Genomic DNA, 20,126 nt, shown 5'->3' on the forward strand with positions numbered 1-20,126 from the left:
TGCAATTGGGTCCTCTGCTGCCTGCACACAGCTGGTTCATGACACACATTTTCAGATTCATGGATTCAATCAGTTGATTTTTTAAACTGTTCTAAATAATTCCCTGTAAACTTCAGCTGTGTCCAAATTCTGGGGGAGCATGCTTTGATGCCTGTATTTGTAGGCAATTACGTCACAGCAACATGACTGGCTGTCCAAATTCAAAGGCTCCTGCAAATGTGGAAACAAATGCATCGTACTTTTTCACAGATTTCAAGGATGGGTTGGGGGGTATACTTCATGGCCCAACATATCCCAGGATTCAAGGGCGTAGATTTGGTTTTGGCATTGGTGGGGATGGATGATTATACCACCGTAACCTGCCGTTTCTTTCTTCTTCTTTTTTTTTCCTTTTTGTCTTTGCTTCTTGATTTTAAAAAAAGGTGAAATATACTTGCCTGCATATGCTATGGTACATGCTTTTAAACCATTTAAAATTATAATTCATAGTTTTATATGTGAATAATATAATGTTAAATTGCTATTAAACAAATGACTGAGTATTTTAGACTTTAGTTTACTTCAGCCATATTTCATATAAATCAGGTATCATACAAAAATAAAAAATAGCTTCAAATACAGTCATGACAATAAAATAATATGACTTTAAGGACTTAACAACATTGCTTCAGTTATAGTACACCAACATCTCTTGTACATAACCTTGTGGTTTCTGTCCATAAAACTACTCATCTTAGACCACCATGAAGTAAAAGATCTCTCAGCAAAATTATGCAACATTTTAGGCACACTATTGCCCCTATCAAATCAGTGAGCTAGGATATTTTATTCTAAACATGAACTACTGTTACAGAAACAGACATGGACTGCTGGTGCCCCACACAACTACTCAATGTCCACTATGTGAAGGAGCCAAACACATGCCTTCTCCTCTCATTATCTGAGAGTACCTCATGATATTTTGTTTCAACACTTAACTCTATGAATATGTCAGTACCATTAGAATGAAATTATTGTGTCACCAACATTTTAATGATAGACATATAATTCAGCGTCTGTAAACTAATATCCTGACTTGCTCGAGGCTGCCGTTTTCTCTGACAGTTTCAATCAAAATTAGAAATGCTACTCTGGGAGACTGAGACAACTAATAGTGCTGCCCGTTTTGCAGTTAGTTTCCAAAACACGTTATTCATGGTTACATACATTTTTTTTTTTTGCATGTCTTCTTAGTTTGATCTTTAGCCATCAGAATTGTTGTCTGAAGGCCAAGAAAGATGCCAAATGGATCTACTTTACCAGAGACAGTGAGGGTGTCTGTGCTTATGCGCCAAGCGGCAGTTCAGAGTACCCAGCTTTCTTGGAGTCCCTGAGTGGGGCACCAGAGGGTGCCCCTCCTGGGGACTCTGTTGTCCTACTGGGAGACTTCAATGCTCATGTGCGCAACGACAGTGAGACCTGGAAGTGCGTGATTGGGAGGAACAGCCTATCGGATCTGAACCTGAGCGGTGTTTTGTTATTGGACTTCTGTGCAAACCACAGATTAGCCATAACAAACACCATGTTCGAACATACGAGTGTCCATAAGTGTCACGGTTTGCCGGGGCAAGCCGTGTGGAATATGAAATAGGACCCAAAAGGCAGCAGCTCTGGTGCACGTGAGTGTTTATTTGCAGGGGTGTAAGTACAAACAGCGGTGGCGACAAAACATGAAACCGGAAACCTAAACTGGGTAAACTAATAAGACAAACCAGAATGAGGATGCAGGGAGGTCCGGAGAAATACATACGGGGAGACGCAGGGAGACCGAGGGGAAACAACACAGACAAACCAGCAACTACTATGACAGAAGACACAACTTAAATACACTCAGAGAACACAGGGAGATTACACACAGGTGGGGAACACAGGTGACACTGATAAACATAACGAGACAGGGCAGGAGTGAACACAACATGACGCATACTGACGAGAGACTGTCAAAGTAAAACAGGAAGTACACAGAGGTTCAGACAGGAGGAGAGAGAGCACGGGGAGAACACAGACATAACAGGCTGGGGGAAACATGGAATAAACACAAAGAGAGACGAGAGCTCATAAATACACAGAGGGGCACACAGGGGGTAAGAGTCACAAAGGGAAAACACTTAGGGAACACCACAACAGGACACCTCAGAAAACATGGCCTAAATAAGGAGCGAAAATACAAGGAACCAAGAATACTGGGCCAACATGGCCCAGGACCATGACAATAAGTGCCTGTGGCACCAGGACACTCTAGGCCACAGGTCGATGATCGATTTTGTAATCGTATCACCAGATCTGAGGCCATATGTTTTGGAGACTCGGGTATAGAGAGGGGCTGAGCTGTCAACTGATCACCACCTGGTGGTGAGTTGGACCATGTGGCGCGGGAGGACCCTGGATAGACCTGGCGCACCCAAGTGTACAGTGAGGGTGTGCTGGAAACGTCTAGCAGAGGCCCCCGTCCGCAAGATCTTCAACACACACCTCTGGCAGAGCTTCAACAGCATTCCGAGGGAGACTGAGTCATTGAGTCCGAAAGGACCATGTTCAGCATCTTCATTGCTGAACATGGTCAGCATTGTTCTTCATTGCTGTGAAAAGATTACAGCAATTGCAGCAGGAAACACTGACAGCCAGCAGGTCGACTGAGTGACGGGCCCGAAATAGAAAGGTAAGCACCACCTGTGGATTAAAGTAATATCCAAAGGTGCTGAATTTGAAATTAAGCTAAATTAAATGTTCACTCAGTAGAGTTTCTGGGAAATGTCCTTGGTGATTTTGGGTAATTAGTGATAAAAGTTTTGGGAATATTTGACTGACAAAATTTATTGCTGTTAATTCTGGGGTGAATTTTAAGTTAATAGGTTTTGTGTTTAAGTTAATATGTTACGTGTTTAAATTGATGTGTTATATTTGTTGACTGTGACGTAAAAGGCTTAGGTTAGGGTATTTGGCTAAGGGATTTTATTCCCAGATTGATCAGCAGAACTGGGTTCGGGCATCAAATAACAGACTGGTTGAGGCTTGGAGTCCACAGTGATGCTTTTAAAAGTATGTAAATTAGTCTAGACCGGAGTTGGACTCCGTAGAGCGCAGTTTTGTGCAGCGTGTAGCAACGACCGGTAACCGTGGATGCGCGGTTATCTCTGGCGGCGACCAGATTAGCTCGGGTGGCTCCCGCGGGGTTTCGGACACCCGTTAAAAGCCAGGTGGTGAAGGACCACCTTTGTACTGCGCTATTTGAGAGAAGAGTTGGACTCGGCCGTGACCATTCAACGTGACTGACAGGTGAGCTTTTAGTAAAGCGGAAAAGCGCTTAGACGCTGGACGTGGAGCTCCCTGTCAAGCTATGGGAAGCAGTTATAAATTAATTAGGGCTTAGAAATTTGACCGCTGTCGGCGAGGGCGTTCCCGAAGCGGGTTGATTGACCAGCAAGGTTGGACCTGGGCTTAGAGGCTTTTAAATTAGTCAAAAAGTTAGGTGTACCAGTACAGAGGATAAGAATAAGAATAAGGAACTGTTAATAACTTGTCTTGGCATCTGGTGTCTTTTGTCATGTTTATACACGTCTGAGTATAAAATAAAGTGTAAATTGGCTTTGTGAATTGCTTATATTGATTATGAAGGCGTGTGCTGTGAAAGTGATTTAATACAGAAGCTGAGTGTATGAGGATTAAACAAAATAGTGTGTGTTTGTGGTGTGTAGAAATCGCGGCAGGAGGCCGTGTCACGAGTTGTTGCAAACTGTGAAGTCAATTGGGGCTTGAGTTTGGTTTTATATTTTTTAAAGGAAGAAAAACTGCGGTATACAGTCCGTGGCGCAGTTTGAAAATTTGTGAGGTGCACAAGAGCGGATGGCACCCGCTCTGTGTGCCGTCTAGGGCGTTGTCCAGAATAAGAAGAGAAGGAAGTGTCTCGCAGAAAGTTTGAATGGGACTGCATAAAGCATGAAGTGTGTCTGAGCCGGCCTCGAGGGGCGGGATTCACAGGCGGAATGAACGAGGAGTAAAATGTGTGTGTGTCTGTGAGAGAGAAAGAAAAGGTGGGGGCCGAGTGACCAGGCTGTGAGTGTGTGTGAATTCCTGGATGACAGAAGAGGTAGGAAAAGTAGATCAGTTGATTTTCTGTAAAATAATAATGGTCAAGGAATCATAGTGATCAAATAGGAGAAAGTGAACTGAAAATAAATGCAGAAAACTAAAACAGTGGATTAGTGTTAAGGTAATGATAAATAAATTGATAAAATTAACAGTGACATTTAAAGGTGATCAAGTACCCAAGGATGAATGGAGGATTTGGTGGCTGACTGCATGAGAGCTGTTGGGGTGAAAGGAAAATGAGGTTGGAAGAGTGAGTTAGCAGGTTAATGTGTGCGTGTAAAAAAGGAAAGAAAAAAGAGAAAGAAAGTGATGAAAGCAAAGAAAATAAAAAGTGTGGAAGTGTGAGTGAGAAATTGTCTCCAACTGGGGAAGCAGTGATAGTAGAGGTCACCTTCTTCCCCTGCTGGACACAAAAGAAAACATGATTTGGAGTGTGGTGGATAAAAATAATTAATAACAACATCAAGAAGATTTTTGTGTTTACGGTTAAGAACAAATAAAATTTCACATTTGGGGTTTAAAGTCAGTAGAGTTCAAAACAAAAATAAGTAGAGATGTGTTGCTTTAGGAGTGATTAAAAAATCTGGAGTCAAAAAAAACAAAAAAAAAAATCTGGAGTCACAGTGAATAATGAAAGTCTCTCAGTCTGTCGTTTACAGGTGGGGAACGGACCTGGATCAATTCTCCACGGGCAGCAGTCGGAAGAAAATTATAGGTTAAAATCATTAGAAACAAAATAGAAACACCCAGCCTGAATTTTTGGCTGAATTGTTTTGCAGCTTCCCGTCCTCATCCTGAACAAGCAAGCTCCAAGGAAGCTGATCTCTCCCTGAAGACACCGAGTGCAGTTCCAGAAGCACGAGCATGAACATCAACAGTGGACAGGAGTCCAAGAGACAATACCAGAGTTCTGAGCAGAAAGGTCCAGCAGCGCTGTGGGCAAACGGCATCAGAAAGAGAAGAACCACCATCTAGATTGGATGGATGGAGATGCGTTTCCAGCAAGCTGCAACCTCACTGTGTGTGAAGGACTTTTGAGAAGACTGTCTGAGTTTGACATTTGATCCAGAGCTTGTCCTCCCAGTAAGGAAACGAGAGGTTTGTGGTCTGTTTCAAGACAAAAATGTTTACCAATCAGGAAATCACGAAAACGCTCACACGCCCATGTAGATGCCAGTGCCTCTTTTTCCACTTGCGCGTATCGTTGTTCTGTAGGAGAAAGGGACCTCGATGCATACGCCACTGGTCGCCATCCTTCTTCCCTCAGCTGCAAAAGAACACCTCCGAGACCATAGGATGAAGCATCTGCTGATACTTTAATGTCTCTGTTGGGGTCATACATTGCGAGCACTGGGGGTGAGGTCAGGGCACCTCGTAATGTTTTGAAAGCTCTCGCTTGGTCAGTTCCCCAATACCATGCGTTCTTTTTGGAAAGAAGATCTCGCAGGGCTTTGTCTTTTTCAGCTAAATGGGAGATGAACTTGCCCACTTGATTCACCATGCCCAGAAAACTGTGCAACTCTGACACATTAGTTGGCTCTGTCATTTCTGTAATTGCCTCCGTTTTCTTCGGGTCAGGACTAGGGATGGGTACCGGTGTCCGGTGCCATGATGGCACCGGTTCTGACATAAACGGTAGTAACCAGACCGAAAAGCAGCGCACATTTCGGTGCTTTATTTCGGTGCTTTTTTTTCCTGAGCTGTGATACACTTCTAGCCAATCATTTTACGTTTCCGAGGATAGTAGGCGGGTCCAGGTACGTACGTTCTTTTAGAGCAGAGCTACAGATTAAAAATGCCCAAGGCGAAGCGGTCAAAAGTCTGGCTGTACTTCACAGCAAAATATGCAAACTCAGCAGCCTGCAACAAGTGCTTTAAGCTGATACTGTGATACTGTCAAAGGAGGTAACACCTCGAATCCGATGAAACACCTGGCGACGCATAGCGTTTTTTTTTAAAAGCCAAGAAATGCGCTGTATTTGATAGCTTGCTGCGAGACCTCACACCGAGCGCATCTACTGCGGGTGAGGTGCCTGTTATCAGACCCGGAGTTAGCAACATCACCAAAAACACGAAGAGGAGAGTCCTGGCCCCTAGCCCTGCCAGTGTAGCAGAAATGATGAGGATGATGGCAGCAGCAGCCATTCTTCTCTACGTGAGTAGCTTAATGTTGTTCGTGTGTAATTTATGTTGAGTAGGCTAACCACGTTATTACATTAATGCAGGTAAGGTGAACTAGCAAACATCATCATAGCTACATGCGGCTGTCTTCTTGTTTGATGGCAGATACTCCCTTCACCTTGGCCAAAAAGGCTAAAATGACCAAAGAAAAAGAGGGAAACGCCTAAACATGAGAGGTTTTTGGATAAAGTTTGTATTTTTTCCATTGTTTAAGCACTGCTTCCAGCCAAGAGTGATACCATATATGCCTCATAGCTGAAGAAAAGGCTAACATTGTTATCTTTTTACAAAAACCAGCTGAACATGAGAGGTTTTTGGACCAATTTTGTGTTCTCCATTCTTTAAGCACCGGTTTGAGCACCGGCACCGTTTCAAAAGTACCGATTTGGCACCGGTATCGGATAAAACCTAAACGATACCCATCCCTAGTCAGGACTGATTCCTGTATCCGCTATGATGTGACCCAAGAAAGCAACCTTGCTCTGGGAGAGCTCGCATTTTTCAACATTCAGCGTTATGCCTGCTTTTTCCAGTCTTTGCAGTGTAGCATGGAGACGGGAATCATGCTCCTGATGGTTACGTCCCCACACCAACACATCGTCAATGTGACACACCACTCCTTCGAGACCCTCGATGACCTCCGCCATCATGCGCTGAAAGTGTTCGGGCGTTGAGTTGATCCCAAACGGTAGGCGGTTAAAGTGGAACCGCCCAGAGGGTGTGATGAAGGTGGTGAGTTTGGCAGACTCATCGGACAGGGGAATCTGCCAGAAGCCCATGTTGGCATCCAGTTTGCCAAACACTTTGGCTCCTGCGAGCATTCCGAGACTTTGTTCAACCGATGGCAGCACATATTTTTCCCTGCACACATACTCATTTAGTCCGGTAAAGTCTACGCAAAGTCTTAGCCTAGGGCTGTTTTTCTTTGGAACAACAACCATGCCGGCACACCAATCCGTTGGTTCCTCAACTCGGGTAATGACACCAAGCTCTTCCATTCGTTGGAGTTCCTCCTTTACCCTTCCCATTAGAGGCAGAGGAAGCCTTCGCGGAGTTTTGAGTGAGTACGGCACAGCATTCGGTTTGAGTTTAATGTGATAGGCCCGCTGCACTTTCCCTAGACCATTGCAAAGTTTAGGGTAAGTAGTCTTCAGAGTGTCCATTGAAACCACGTCAACTCGCACCAGCAGGTCAAGAGCTGTAATGGCGGGCAGGCCTAGCAGTGGAGTGCTCAGGTTTCTTACAACATAGACCTTCTCTGTTGTCTGTTTCACTCCGTAGTTGAGCTGTAGCTTTGTAAAACCTGCAACGTCCAGTGGTGTTTTTCCAGGGCCTAACAAAGGTTTTTCTGGCTGCTGGAGAACTGGTCTGTGTTCATTAGCAAAAATCTTTGATAAGTCTGAGTCAGCTATTACAGTCACATCTGCTCCAGTATCCAGTTTGAAAGTGATTTTTGCATCTTTCACTTGTATGATGGCTGTCCACGCCTGGCCGTCACTGGAAACTGAGCCTAGGAAGAAACCTTGCTCCTCTTCCTCCTCAATACTTTGCACTGTCTTGCTTTGTCTGCAGACTCACTGGTAGTGACCTTTTTTTCCACATAAATGACATTTTGCATCATTTGCTGGGCACTCAGGTTTCGGATGTGGAGAGCCTCTGCACTTGTAGCATTTATTACTTTGTCTCTTGCTATATTGCTGTTGTGTTTTGACAGTTTTATTTTTGAACATGTTGAACTTTGTTTTGTCGTGCTTTTGTATCACTCTGTCAACTGTTTTCGCATTTACTTGTATTACATTTGTTTCACTTCTCAAAGCTGACTGTTGCTTTTTGATTTCTTCTGACTGCCTGGCCATATTTATAGCTTTATCCAAGTCCAAGTCTTTTTCCATCTGCATGCGCTCAGACAGCCTCGTGTCGGCCAAGCCCACTACTATTCTGTCTTTTATCAGCTCATCGTGGAGCGGTCCGTAGTTACAGTGCTCTGCTAATGCATGCAAGGCAGTCACGAATGCATCAACAGTCTCATTCGGCTCTTGTTTGCGCATATTAAAACGTGTGCGCTCATAAACAACATTTTTCCTGACAATGAAAAGGTTGTGGAAGCTATCTCTCACTTTAGCATAGTCCCATTGGTCTACATCATTTAACTTTAGTCCTCTCAGGACGTCATCCGCTTCGTCTCCCATACAATATATGAGAGTGTTCACTTGTGTTCTGGGGGCCTCTGGATGTCTGGAGTTTTCATCTCCTCCATACCTGCTTCATGCCCTGGAGGACGGGGCTGTGGCCCCCCCCCACACCCTCTAGCAGATCATTACATGAAGGAACCTTTTAAAAAAAAACAAGCGCGTCCATGCTCACAGGTGTACACACGGGTGATCACACCCACAAACTACACCCTTTTTGGCTCCTACCTCAAAGCACACTGTGTTCTGTTGATCTTATGTGCTGCACAATAATGTTTAATATTTAGTATTTACTGTCATATTCCCATATATCATTGTGATGCTGTTTATTCTATTACTCTTGTTCTCTTCTGCTTGTTTTCTTTTTTCTTTCTCAGCAGGTGATCCAGGTGATCGATATATGCATTTTTTATTTCTTTTTTTTTTCTTCTGCTCATTCTGTTGGTTTTTGTTTTTTGCCTTTCTCCCCCGTCCCTCTTCTCAGCTGTTTCTCTTTCCCTCTTTCTTTCTCCCCTTCTTTCCCCCAGTCAAGTCTGTCCCGTATTCAGTAAGTGAAAATAAAATAAACAATAAAAGGTGAATCAAATGGACCATTACGGCAAGGCTGGGATGGTCAGTTTGGTAAAGTAAATCCGTTGGGCATCTTTCTTTGCCTTTAGACAATAATTCTGATGGCAAAAGAGCCAAACGGGACAGGCAAAAAAAAGAAAAAAAAAATGGAACATCGGAAATTACAAGCATTACACGTCGGCGAGAAGATTGTTGTAAGTGAGTTTCTCCGCATTGAAATGGGCTCTGGAGGAAACACTTATGGGGACAATTAGAAATGAGAGTCCCTGCCTAAAAAAGGATTCAGCGAGGTAATCCGATCTCAAGTTCTTGTTTTTCTTTTGAGATGACGTCATCTTGCTGAGGGCGGAAATCTAAATGCGGCTGATGATGGTTTCCACTATCAGCAAAGAAAAGAATGAATGAATGAATGAATGAATGGATGAAAGACTGGAAATAAAAACAAACGGACTGACTGGTAAAGGATGACAAGACTTGACTACGACTCAAGGTTAACCTCCACCTAGATAGAACAAGAGGGTGGATGAATTTATGTGTTTCTTTTTACAGGAGTAGAAGGATGACAAAATATTCGAGGATGAGTGAACTTTTAATTGCCATTTTTGTGTCGTGTGTTGCTTACAGTGGTAACTGCGCAGCGTTAACATTTATATTTTCTTCTCTACAGCGTTACAGTTCTTAATGTTTTCTTCTGACAGGAAATCGTTTTATAGCACCTCTGGAATGTGGATAGCTGACTGCGGTCAGTGTGCTGCTAATGTTTGCTTTGCTTTGGTAAGGACGCGTGAGGAGGGTGCAGTAGAAAACCGATAAGTGACATGAAAACAAAGAATAATAATAAAACAAGTAATAATAATAAATAACAAATTTGGGGACAGTTTAATGTAGAGCTCACTAACTGGCCATTAGGGGGCTCTGAGTGATAAAACTAGTGGAGTAACATTGCCCGAGTGTGAATAGAACAAATTGTGGCAATAATAGTGATTTAATGATCGGAGAAAACCTGAACATGATACTTGTCTGTTGTGCTGAATCTTTTATTACTCTTATGATTTACAGGTGGTTGTAAATAAGCTGTTTGATTTAACAGATTTGCTTTTTAGGTGATTTGGGAGTTAAAGGAGCTTAACATGTAACTGCTGACTAATGTTTTTACACAGGGCTACAGGTTGGCGGGAGAGTGTTTTAGAGAGGATGTGTAATGTTCTTGTGCAGTTTGCAGTGGGGAGATTGCAAATACAACTAGAACTATTAATTGAGACTAATCAAAACTAACCTGAAACTGAGGAGGTTTTAGATAAGGAGGAATTAAAACGGATGAAATGCATTTGATCTTTAATTGCAGGTTGTTGCTCATTATAGAATTGTGCTCATGTTCATAAAGGCAAAAAGCTATATAAGGGGTCTATGATTTCGGTTGTGTTTTAATAATTTAGGTATGGCAAAATTAAAGGTTTCTAGACAATTTAGAGAACCAGTGAGAAGCATAATTAGATGATCAGAAACTGAGTACTACATTTAAATGGAAGTTAGAATTAAGAATGCCCAATTTGGTTTGATGTCTGTTGTTCACTTTTATACACACACACTGCAAATGTGCTTATAAGGAGCTGGCACTTAGTCTCTCAAGGTCAAAAGCTTCATCCGACAACGGATCGGATTGATATATTGGAGGTATTGACTTCAAGTGCAGAGGGTTAAATGCATGCACGCTTACACACATAGGCATAGCATAGGATTGGAATACATAAAGTCAACAACATTAGGTTAGGAGAGCCAGCGAGGGAGATGGGTTGGCTTTTGTCTCTTGCAGAGAAAGGAGTAGACACCAGGACAATGAGGTCTCGAGGAGTGCGTGGATGAGACGTGAGCGGAAATGGCACCGAGAGCTGTGCTACTGAGCTTCCAGGGGAAGGAGAGGAGTAACCTGCTCTGCCTCAAACCTTCAGCAGCATTGGAACGTGAAAACCGGAAGGATGGAGGGAGCGTGCCAAGCTCCGGAAGTAATAGTTCTGCTTCCAGTGGTCTCAAGGTGAATGAGCAGAGAGGGGAGCTCAGGGAAAGGCGCATTCCAAGTCACAACACGGGTGGTAAAACAGAGGCAGAATAATCCTCTGCAACGTGGCTGGCTCACTCAGTAGTCCACCTTGGGGGTCGAAGAAAGAAGAATCCGAGGGCGTTTCTTCACTCCAAGAGGAGGTGGCAAGGAGGCCTGAAGCGTGACAGGCTGAAACTCGAGTCTGAAGCTAAAAGGACAGCTGGGTTGTGGGGAAAATTGGAAAACAACGGAGGTGTTGGGGTTGATAAGTGTTATAACGTGTTTGTTTGTTAGATTGGACTCGCGAGCGAGCCCAAAGAGGAGGAGATGTCGAGGAAAACCTGTTATTTTACTGTTACTTGGTTATCATTTACATGCACTGTCACTATTTCATCATTACTTCATTAGTCTGCATCACTTATCATCAGGTTATCATGTATCATTTATCATTTATTTCAGAACACACAGGATAAAACCCATTTTAGAAGTAATACTCTATTATGTGGCGAAAAGCACCAGTTTAGCTGTATCTCCAGGCAGGCCGCAGTAAAGTCATATGAGGACACGGTGAACTTTTTAGCCTGGACCTACACTCACAAAACTGCACACTCTGTATACACAAATTGGGTAGGTTCCCAGAAAGCATGAGTGGAAACATCTGGAACATGTTGTTGTTCTTAGCCATAGAAGGACATAGAAGGAGATAGGGGAATGCTTCTGAATTCTTCTGACGTCATAATGACTATAAAGCTTTCTGTCTTTGTGCAAACGAGGAAGAAGTCCGGCTCTTCCCACACTGTAATGTGTGTTTTAATAAAATGATCTGTGCTGACCCAAACTATATACCAGTCGTGGTCTCTTCCTCAAAATCCGAACCATGACACCAAGAAACCCACCATCACAGGACTGAATGACTACAGACCTGTCGCCTTGACGTCTGTGGTCATGAAATCCTTCGAACGACTGGTGTTAGCCCATCTGAAAGACATTACAGGCCACCAGCTGGACCCTCTGCAGTTTGCCTACCGGGCAAACAGGTCGGTGGATGATGCAGTGAACATGGGGCTGCATTACATCCTGCAACACCTTGACCACCCGGGAACTTATGCCAGGGTCCTGTTTGTGGACTTTAGGTCGGCTTTTAACACCATTGTGCCTGAACTTCTTTCCTCCAAACTCTCCCAGCTCAGCGTGTCACCAGCTACCTGTCAGTGGATCACCAGCTTCCTGACAGACAGAAAGCAACAAGTGAGGCTGGGGGAGATCACCTCTGAACCCCGGTCCCTCAGTATTGGTGCCCCTCAAGGATGTGTCCTCTCACCACTACTGTTCTCCCTCTACCCTAACGACTGCACCTCCAAGGACAATGGAGGTGCAGTCTTTTAACTGTAGATTCTGGATATTCTGTGGTCTTAGTTTTACTTGACTTGTCTGCTGCTTTTGACACGGTTAATCACAACATTCTTCTATCAAGATTGGAACATGTTGTTGGTCTCAAAGGTACGGTTTTATCTTGGTTTAAATCCTATCTCTCAGAGAGGTCGTTCTCTGTTGCTATGGGGCAACACTCCTCGGCTTCCGCCCCTATTTATTGTGGTGTGCCTCAAGGGTCCGTGCTCGGTCCTGCTCTTTTCTCTTTGTACATGTTGCCGTTGGGATTAATTTTTAGAAAACATAACATCTCCTTTCACTGTTATGCCGATGATATCCAGATTTATTTACCTTTGAAATCCGATGTGACTGCTTCTTTGCAACCTCTGTTCAACTGTTTGCATGAAGTAAAAATTTGGTTATCACATAATTTTCTTACATTGAACGAGAATAAGACCGAAATCATAGTCTTTGGTAGTCACACTCCGCTAGACCAGTTAGCTGACGCCCTAGGCCCTCTCGCTAGCCATCTTTCGTCCACTGTAAGAAACCTCGGAGTGTTCCTGGATGGCTCTTTTAAACTCGAGAAACAGGTGTCCACTGTGGTAAAAAACAGCTTTTACCAGTTGCGTCAGATTTCCAAAGCAAAGCCGTTCCTTCCTTTAAAAGATCTTGAAAAGCTTATCCACGCATTTATTACATCCAGATTGGACTACTGTAACTCCCTCTACTCGGGCCTCCAACACTCCTCTCTTTGCCGGCTCCAGTTAATTCAAAATGCAGCTGCGCGTCTTTTAACAGGTACAAGAATTCATGAACACATAACTCCAATTTTAGCCAAATTACATTGGCTCCCTGTTAAATATCGTATAGATTTTAAAATTCTTTTGTTCACTTTTAATATTTTGAATAATTTAGCGCCCAGTTATCTTTCTGATTTACTCCATTCATACAATCCCAACAGGGCACTTAGATCATCCAACCATAGGCTCCTAGCACAACCTAGGACTCGAATGAAGTCGAGAGGCGACCGGGCCTTTGCATCCGTGGCACCCAGACTCTGGAATAACCTCCCTGTTCATATTCGCACTGCCGAGTCTATCCAGTCTTTTAAATTACGTCTTAAAACTTATTTTTTTACTTTGGCTTTTGATTCTGTCTAGTTGGCTGTTTTAGCTTGTTGCGTTGTTACCTATTGTTTGTTGTCCTCTTCTATTGTTTGTTTTAACTGTCTCATGTTTTTATTGACTGTGAAGCACTATGGTCAACACTGTTGTTTTTAATATGTGCTATATAAATAAATTTTGATTTGATTTGATTTGAAGAACTCGGCTGTCAAACTCCTAAAGTTTGCAGATGACACCACTGTCATTGGCCTCATTCAAGATGGTGATGAGTCTGCATACCGGCAGGAAGTTGTGCGGCTGGTACTCTGGTGCAGTCAGCACAATCTGGAGCTGAACACTCTTAAGACTGTAGAGATGACAGTGGACTTCAGGAGACATCCCTCAACTCTGATCCCCCTCACCATATCAGACAGCCCTGTGTCAACTGTGAAGACCTTCAAGTTCCTGGGTACAACCATCTCCCAGGACCTGAAGTGGGAGACCAACATCAACTCCATCCTCAAAAAGACCCAGCAGAGGATGTACTTCCTGAGACAACTGGGGAAGTACAGTCTTTCACAGGAGCTGCTGATCCAGTTCTACACTGCGGTCATTGAGTCTGTCCTGTGCTCCTCCATCACAGTCTGGTATGGAGCAGCCACTAAACAGGACAGGAGCAGACTGCAGCGGACTGTACGGGCAGCAGAAAGGATCATCGGCGCCCCCCTGCCCTCCATCCAGGATCTGTACCTCTCAAGAACCAGGAAACGGGCAGGGAAAATCATCACAGACCCCTCACACCCTGCACACAGACTTTTTGATCTGCTGCCCTCTGGCAGACGGTACAGAAGCCTGCAGACCAGGACCACCCGACACAGGAACAGTTTCTTTCCCCTCGCCATCTCCCTTCTTAACAGTTGACCTGTCACACTGCTCCCACTGCCAGACTGCAACTGCACCTTATGTACATTTTGTAGTATTCATTCCACCTCATTCATTTCTGTATTTTATGTATATAAGTTTAGATTCGTTATTTATAGTTGGTTTACACAGCTTTGTGTATGTATGTGTAATGCGTATATATAGACGTGTGTGTGTGTGTGTGTGTGTGTGTGTGTGTGTGTGTGTGTGTGTGTGTGTGTGTGTGTGTGTGTGTGTGTGTGTGTGTGTGTGTGTGTGTGATTTACATTGCTGTGCTTGAGAGCCACCATCTACCGGAACCAAATTCCCTGTTTGTGTCTGCACATATACTTGGCCAATAAACACGATTCTGATTCTGATTCTGATTTACCAGAAGAGAGACGGACTCGCGACAGATCAGCTGATCATTGATCAGTTTCATGATTGAAGTAGCAACAGGAGAGAGAGAGAGAGAGAGAGAGAGAGAGAGGCAGTCGCTCCATATATCGGTTGTTAAGCTTAACGCTGGAATGCTTTACAAACATTCAGAGATGAACTTACACACTTGCTTTACTTCTCTCTGGGGTAACTTCCTCGGAGATGAAATGCCGGGTTGTTAGCGAGGCTCAAAATGTTCAACCAGACCGCCGACAGGTCTGGCACGCCACAGCGGCTCTATCCGATATCCGATCCAGTAATTTAGGTCAGTATCGGACCGATACGATACGTATTATCGGATCGGTCCATCTCTAGTAAATACTGCACATTCATACAGTGCAGACCAGCAGCGGCACTGCTCACATATTTTGTGCTCTAAGAACAAACCAAACCCAGCGAGTGATGTCACAGTGATTGTGTCCATCTTTCATATACAGTCTGTGGATATATCCTGGTTTTAATGCCTCTGACAGCTTGTCATGAAATACAATGTGATTAACGTGGTTTTGTTTTAGAGGACTGAGGGACCTCCAGGGTCAAGAGGGTTGCCTTTTATTTTTTTGAAGAGTCACACGGTGTGCTCGGGTGCTTGAAAATCTTTTCATCTTCACCAAAGCCCTCTGTTGGTTTGAGCTCAGTCTTAATGTGTTTGTGGTTTTCCGTTTGAACCCTGAAAGGAAAATTAAACTTCCTATTGCCGAGCTAATTTGCTTCATAATGACTCTGCCAGGTCATTATGAAGAAAATTTCAACAGGATCTCAACAGTGGAAACAGGATCAAACAATCAAATGTGTGTGTGTGCAAACGAGCTGAAAGCAGACGAAAGGATCCCAGACCGGCCCCGTCTCTCAAAGTGATCGACACGAAAGCTCGTCAAGTTTCATTTGAGGTCACGCAGGTTACATTTTCTTTGAAACTACTGACTATGTGTCAAATTCAGAACTATTGCTGCAATATGACCCAAATAATACTTTTTATTCTGTATTCAATGAGATTACAGTCGTATCGCTGTGAGATCTGGCTGTTATAACAAGGGAAAAGTTAACGGAGTTATCAGTCACCGCTGTACTTGAAAGGAGAGATGGCCCAGCCAGATTTATTGTAATAAAATGCGTGGACAGCAACATGAGCCCACAGTTTTATGTCTCTATTGTTTTATAGTTTGGAAAATGATTTGCCAAAGATGAGTGCTTCCAGTTTTCTGCAGACTGCACGACCTGACTGTGGAAGTCTGTTTCTGCCACCCAAATATGAAGCTGATAATAGTTTTGTGTTATTTCCTCACAAGTTGGAGTATATAAGTGGAGATAATAACCTGTTAAGTTTTGAATCATGATGAGGATCTCTGTCAGTGCCTGCATAAAAATCTCATCTGTAGCTCAACACAACCAAGTGCAGCACAATGAAAACACTGACCCCGGGTTTAACGAGGACCAGAAGGATCCAGAACAGAGTCAACGACTAACTAAATCTGACGGGTACTTCAATACAAAAACACCCGCAGAGTTCATTTTTCATGTGCTGCAGCCTCACAAACAGCTGATATCATGGAGATATAAAGTCAGAGCAACTATACGTTACTCTTACTGCGCATTTTTAATTTCTTTTATTATCCCTTTATCATCCAGCCAGAGTCAGAGAGGAGTCGACCCCACCCACCACAGGGCGAGAGTCGGGGTACACCCAGGACAGGTCACCACTGAAGTACCATCAAATCAAATGACAACATCCCTACAATAACTCTGCAGCGCTGTTTGAAGGACTTTTACGTTGCTCCATTGCTGCACTCCAAACTTGTCCTCAGAGCAAACATCAAATTCTCTTTCAGACTCTGAGGCTCTGGAAGTCTCCTGCATACTCGTAGAATAAGATGGCGGCACAGAAGCAAACCAAAGTACTGCTGTGCATGTGGTCAGCACTGACACGGACTTCAGATTTAGAATATTTTCACTCCCTCACCTTCCCCAGACAGTCCTAATGTTACGCTCTTTAAACGCCATCAGACTTTGGCAGGACGGAGTCTGGAGGAGCCTCATGGAAGAGAGGAGCTCCGCCTCTTTGGCTACATCCACACGTACACGGGTGTTTTTGAAAACACAGAGTTTCTGGTTTTGTTTTGTTTTTTAAATCCCGTCCACACGTGCAGTTTGGAAAAATATCTCCGTTGTGGGATTACAATATTACCTTATGCCATGTTAGACCCCTAATTAAAGATTGTGAATTATTATGTAGTTTTAGTTTGCATTATGCTCCTGAATTAGAAGAAGGTGATAACGATTGCATTTATTAAACTGATTTGCATTAGAGTGCTGATTTATTGTGAATGAATGATATTGTTTTATGATGCATTATACTGCTGAGTTATAAGAAATACTGTTCACAGAAAGTCATCGCCTTATTTGTCTGATTAGAAGAGAACAGCCTAACTAAGCCTAACAGAGGACAGGTACTTCTGCCCAACCTGGCAGCCACAAAGTGAACTCATTTAGGTAAAGATAACCACATGCACCTAACCAGCCTGCACCAGCCTGACATTTCTTCCTCCTAAGTAAAAACGAATGGATGGATTGAACTTAGAGTCTCAGCTCAGTTTTCTATTTTGACCACCTACACCCCAAGATACTCTTTTAAAAAGTGTTGTTTTCAGATCCCTTTGAAGTTCATAAAGGGCCTGTTCATTTTCATTCAAAATGTTTTATTACATAAATGTTACTGTTTTCTTTTGATTTATGCTCCCACTACACTGCACCTCTACAAACAACAATGCCACGGACTGTCAGCTGCTTTTACATGCTGTGAACATGAGTAGGTTTGATCAGAGTTTCAATTATCAAAGAAAAGACAAACTGAGCAAAAAGAAGGAAAAAAAGACCAACTTCTTCCCAACTGACAAGAAAAATACTCATCATGTTTTCATAATAAAGGATCAGGCTCCCCATTTATGACAGCCTGGACCAATAATGTATGTTACACTGATGCTACTGTAGAGACAGGGTCAACATCTCTATTTAAATATAATTAATATACAAAACACAACAAAAGTTATACATGAATTATTCATTATTTTTACTATTGATAAAATTCATGTATACTAATCAAAGTTATACATGAGTAACGACATTATTAATAATGATTAATAATAATAATTCTAATGCCAACATGATGACTGTTCATAGCTCCTGCTTTGAAATACTGAACTTAAACACTGACCTGATGAAAGATCACAATTCACAGTGGCCCACTGTCAGAATCATTCTGAATATAAACTCATCGAGTTAATCTGAACCTTTCTCAAATGTGCTGTGAATAAATGCTGCTGCAAGCCACTGTGGGAAAGCTGTGTTATTATCATGAAAACATCTGTGACACATTCACAGAGGACGAGGACACAAAGGGACGACACGCAGAGGCTGTGTTAAAGTCAAAAATCCAAATCTTTAGTCCTAAACAGGCAGTGGTTACAAACAGGAAGACGAGCAGTCCATTAAACAGTCTACAGGGTCAAACATGCAGAGAATTCAAACAGCTATTAAAAACAAATAACTGGACACTGAAAAACTTCAGTGATGTGTGAGGCACCAAAGGGAAGCAGCTGAGTATATTCAATGAATTCTCTTCAAATACAAAGACAGAAACTCCTACAGGCAGCATGCAAACTGAGCAGGATACACAAAGATCAGAGATTACAAAATAAATCAGACAAGGATTTCAAACTTACTGAGAGCAAGGCCTCTGTTACAAATCTGTCTAATAGAGAAACATGCTGTACAGATACACTACGCTCAGTGTTCATGGTCATTTAAAAACTGGCTCTACCTGAACCACTTCAATATTTTATGAAGTCACTGAGTCGACCATTTCTACAGTTTGTTTCCTTCATTGCAGTTAGAGTGCGGCTGGTAAGGATGAAAACACACACAGAGCGTAAATTGTCTTTGTTAGTAACAAACGTCAGCAAAGAAAAGACAAAACACACAAACACTCATGATATTCATGAATCATTAGAAAGCATCCAAACATTCTGCTCGTGGACTTTTACAGTCTTATTTGCACTCGCTCATCTTCATAATCATCCTGATCAATACATGACAGGGGAGGCTTTGAGGTAGGCGGGGCTCTCTGCTGATGTCAGCATGAAAGGCAGGACCAGCGTCTGCCACATGTTGGTGAAACATCACAGTACACTGGCGTGGTTTCCTTTCCAGATGTTGGACGTTTGACACTTCAACGTTGAGGCCAACAAGAAGACACAGTTTTGGGTCGGGTTGCTGCAGGGTTTCTAACTGAGCAAAAGCAGAAGCACACAGACCAACAGGGATCAGATGCTGAGTGTTAGAGGAACATCTGTGCTGATCACTGAATGCTGCTGTGGTCTCTTGTTGAAGTTGGCTGGTGGGACAGTCTAATAGTGATATCCTGCCCATCGGAGGAACACTTTTAAAAACACATGCAATACTTTGTTTGTATTACAGTCACAGTTTATCTTATTTTTGTCCTTTAAAAGTGTTGCTGTACTATAAAGTCCTATAATTTGAGGCTAAAATGGCTCAGAGAGTCTCTCTCTCAGAGGATCTCCTTTGAAAGTGGAGACGGCTTTATCCGCTGATCCACGTCACTTTACCTGGATGTTTTCTTTGAAGCTGGATGAAGACTCCTCTCCCTCACTCCTGCTGCAGCTGTGTGGTCCAGTTGGCCTCTGAGGTCACAGTCAACATCTGTAGCAGAAGAGGGGAAATAAAAGTCCAGGTTACCAAAACTGGGAGCTTTTCCAAAATAGAGCGTAACTGGACTTTTTCAGCCTTACAGGCAGATAGTCGTCTGAAGCTGCAGCTTTTTCTTTTTAGCTTTTTCCAATCTCTGCTCTCGGCTTTCTTTGAGAACATGTCTGCTTTCTTGGCATGGGTCTGTCTGCTGTTGGTGAAGAGACTAAATCCACATACTCGCTACTAAGATCTCCTCAAGTAGTCTCAACCAGATTACAGTTTAAGAGTAAATGTCTCCTGAGAGTTTCACCTTGGGGAGATGCTGTCTTGCTAACATGCAATCATGAGCATTAATCTATGAGGTGAAAAAGTCATTTTAAAAGTTCCAGCCACAAGTTTTATTTCATCTGTGTTTTGGTCAGAGTCCCATCAGACCTCCAGAATGGTGTCAGAGTGTTTTCTATCCACGTGATGAGCACAGGCCTCAGGTCCAGACCTCCA

The 20,126-nt window shown here is 43.1% G+C and overlaps 1 protein-coding gene across 3 annotated transcripts in view; it reads left to right on the top strand.

Moving 5' to 3' along the window:
• The window catches only part of LOC146634344 (protein NLRC3-like), a 329,883-nt gene that overhangs the window by 28,351 nt on the left and 281,406 nt on the right, over positions 1-20,126 (top strand). The gene's annotated exons all lie outside the window — the stretch shown is intronic.

Source organism: Diplotaxodon limnothrissa, linkage group LG3 (assembly GCF_057381915.1).
Source record: "Diplotaxodon limnothrissa isolate DT_005_m linkage group LG3, D_limnothrissa_male_GT1.1, whole genome shotgun sequence".
Lineage (NCBI taxonomy): Eukaryota > Metazoa > Chordata > Actinopteri > Cichliformes > Cichlidae > Diplotaxodon > Diplotaxodon limnothrissa.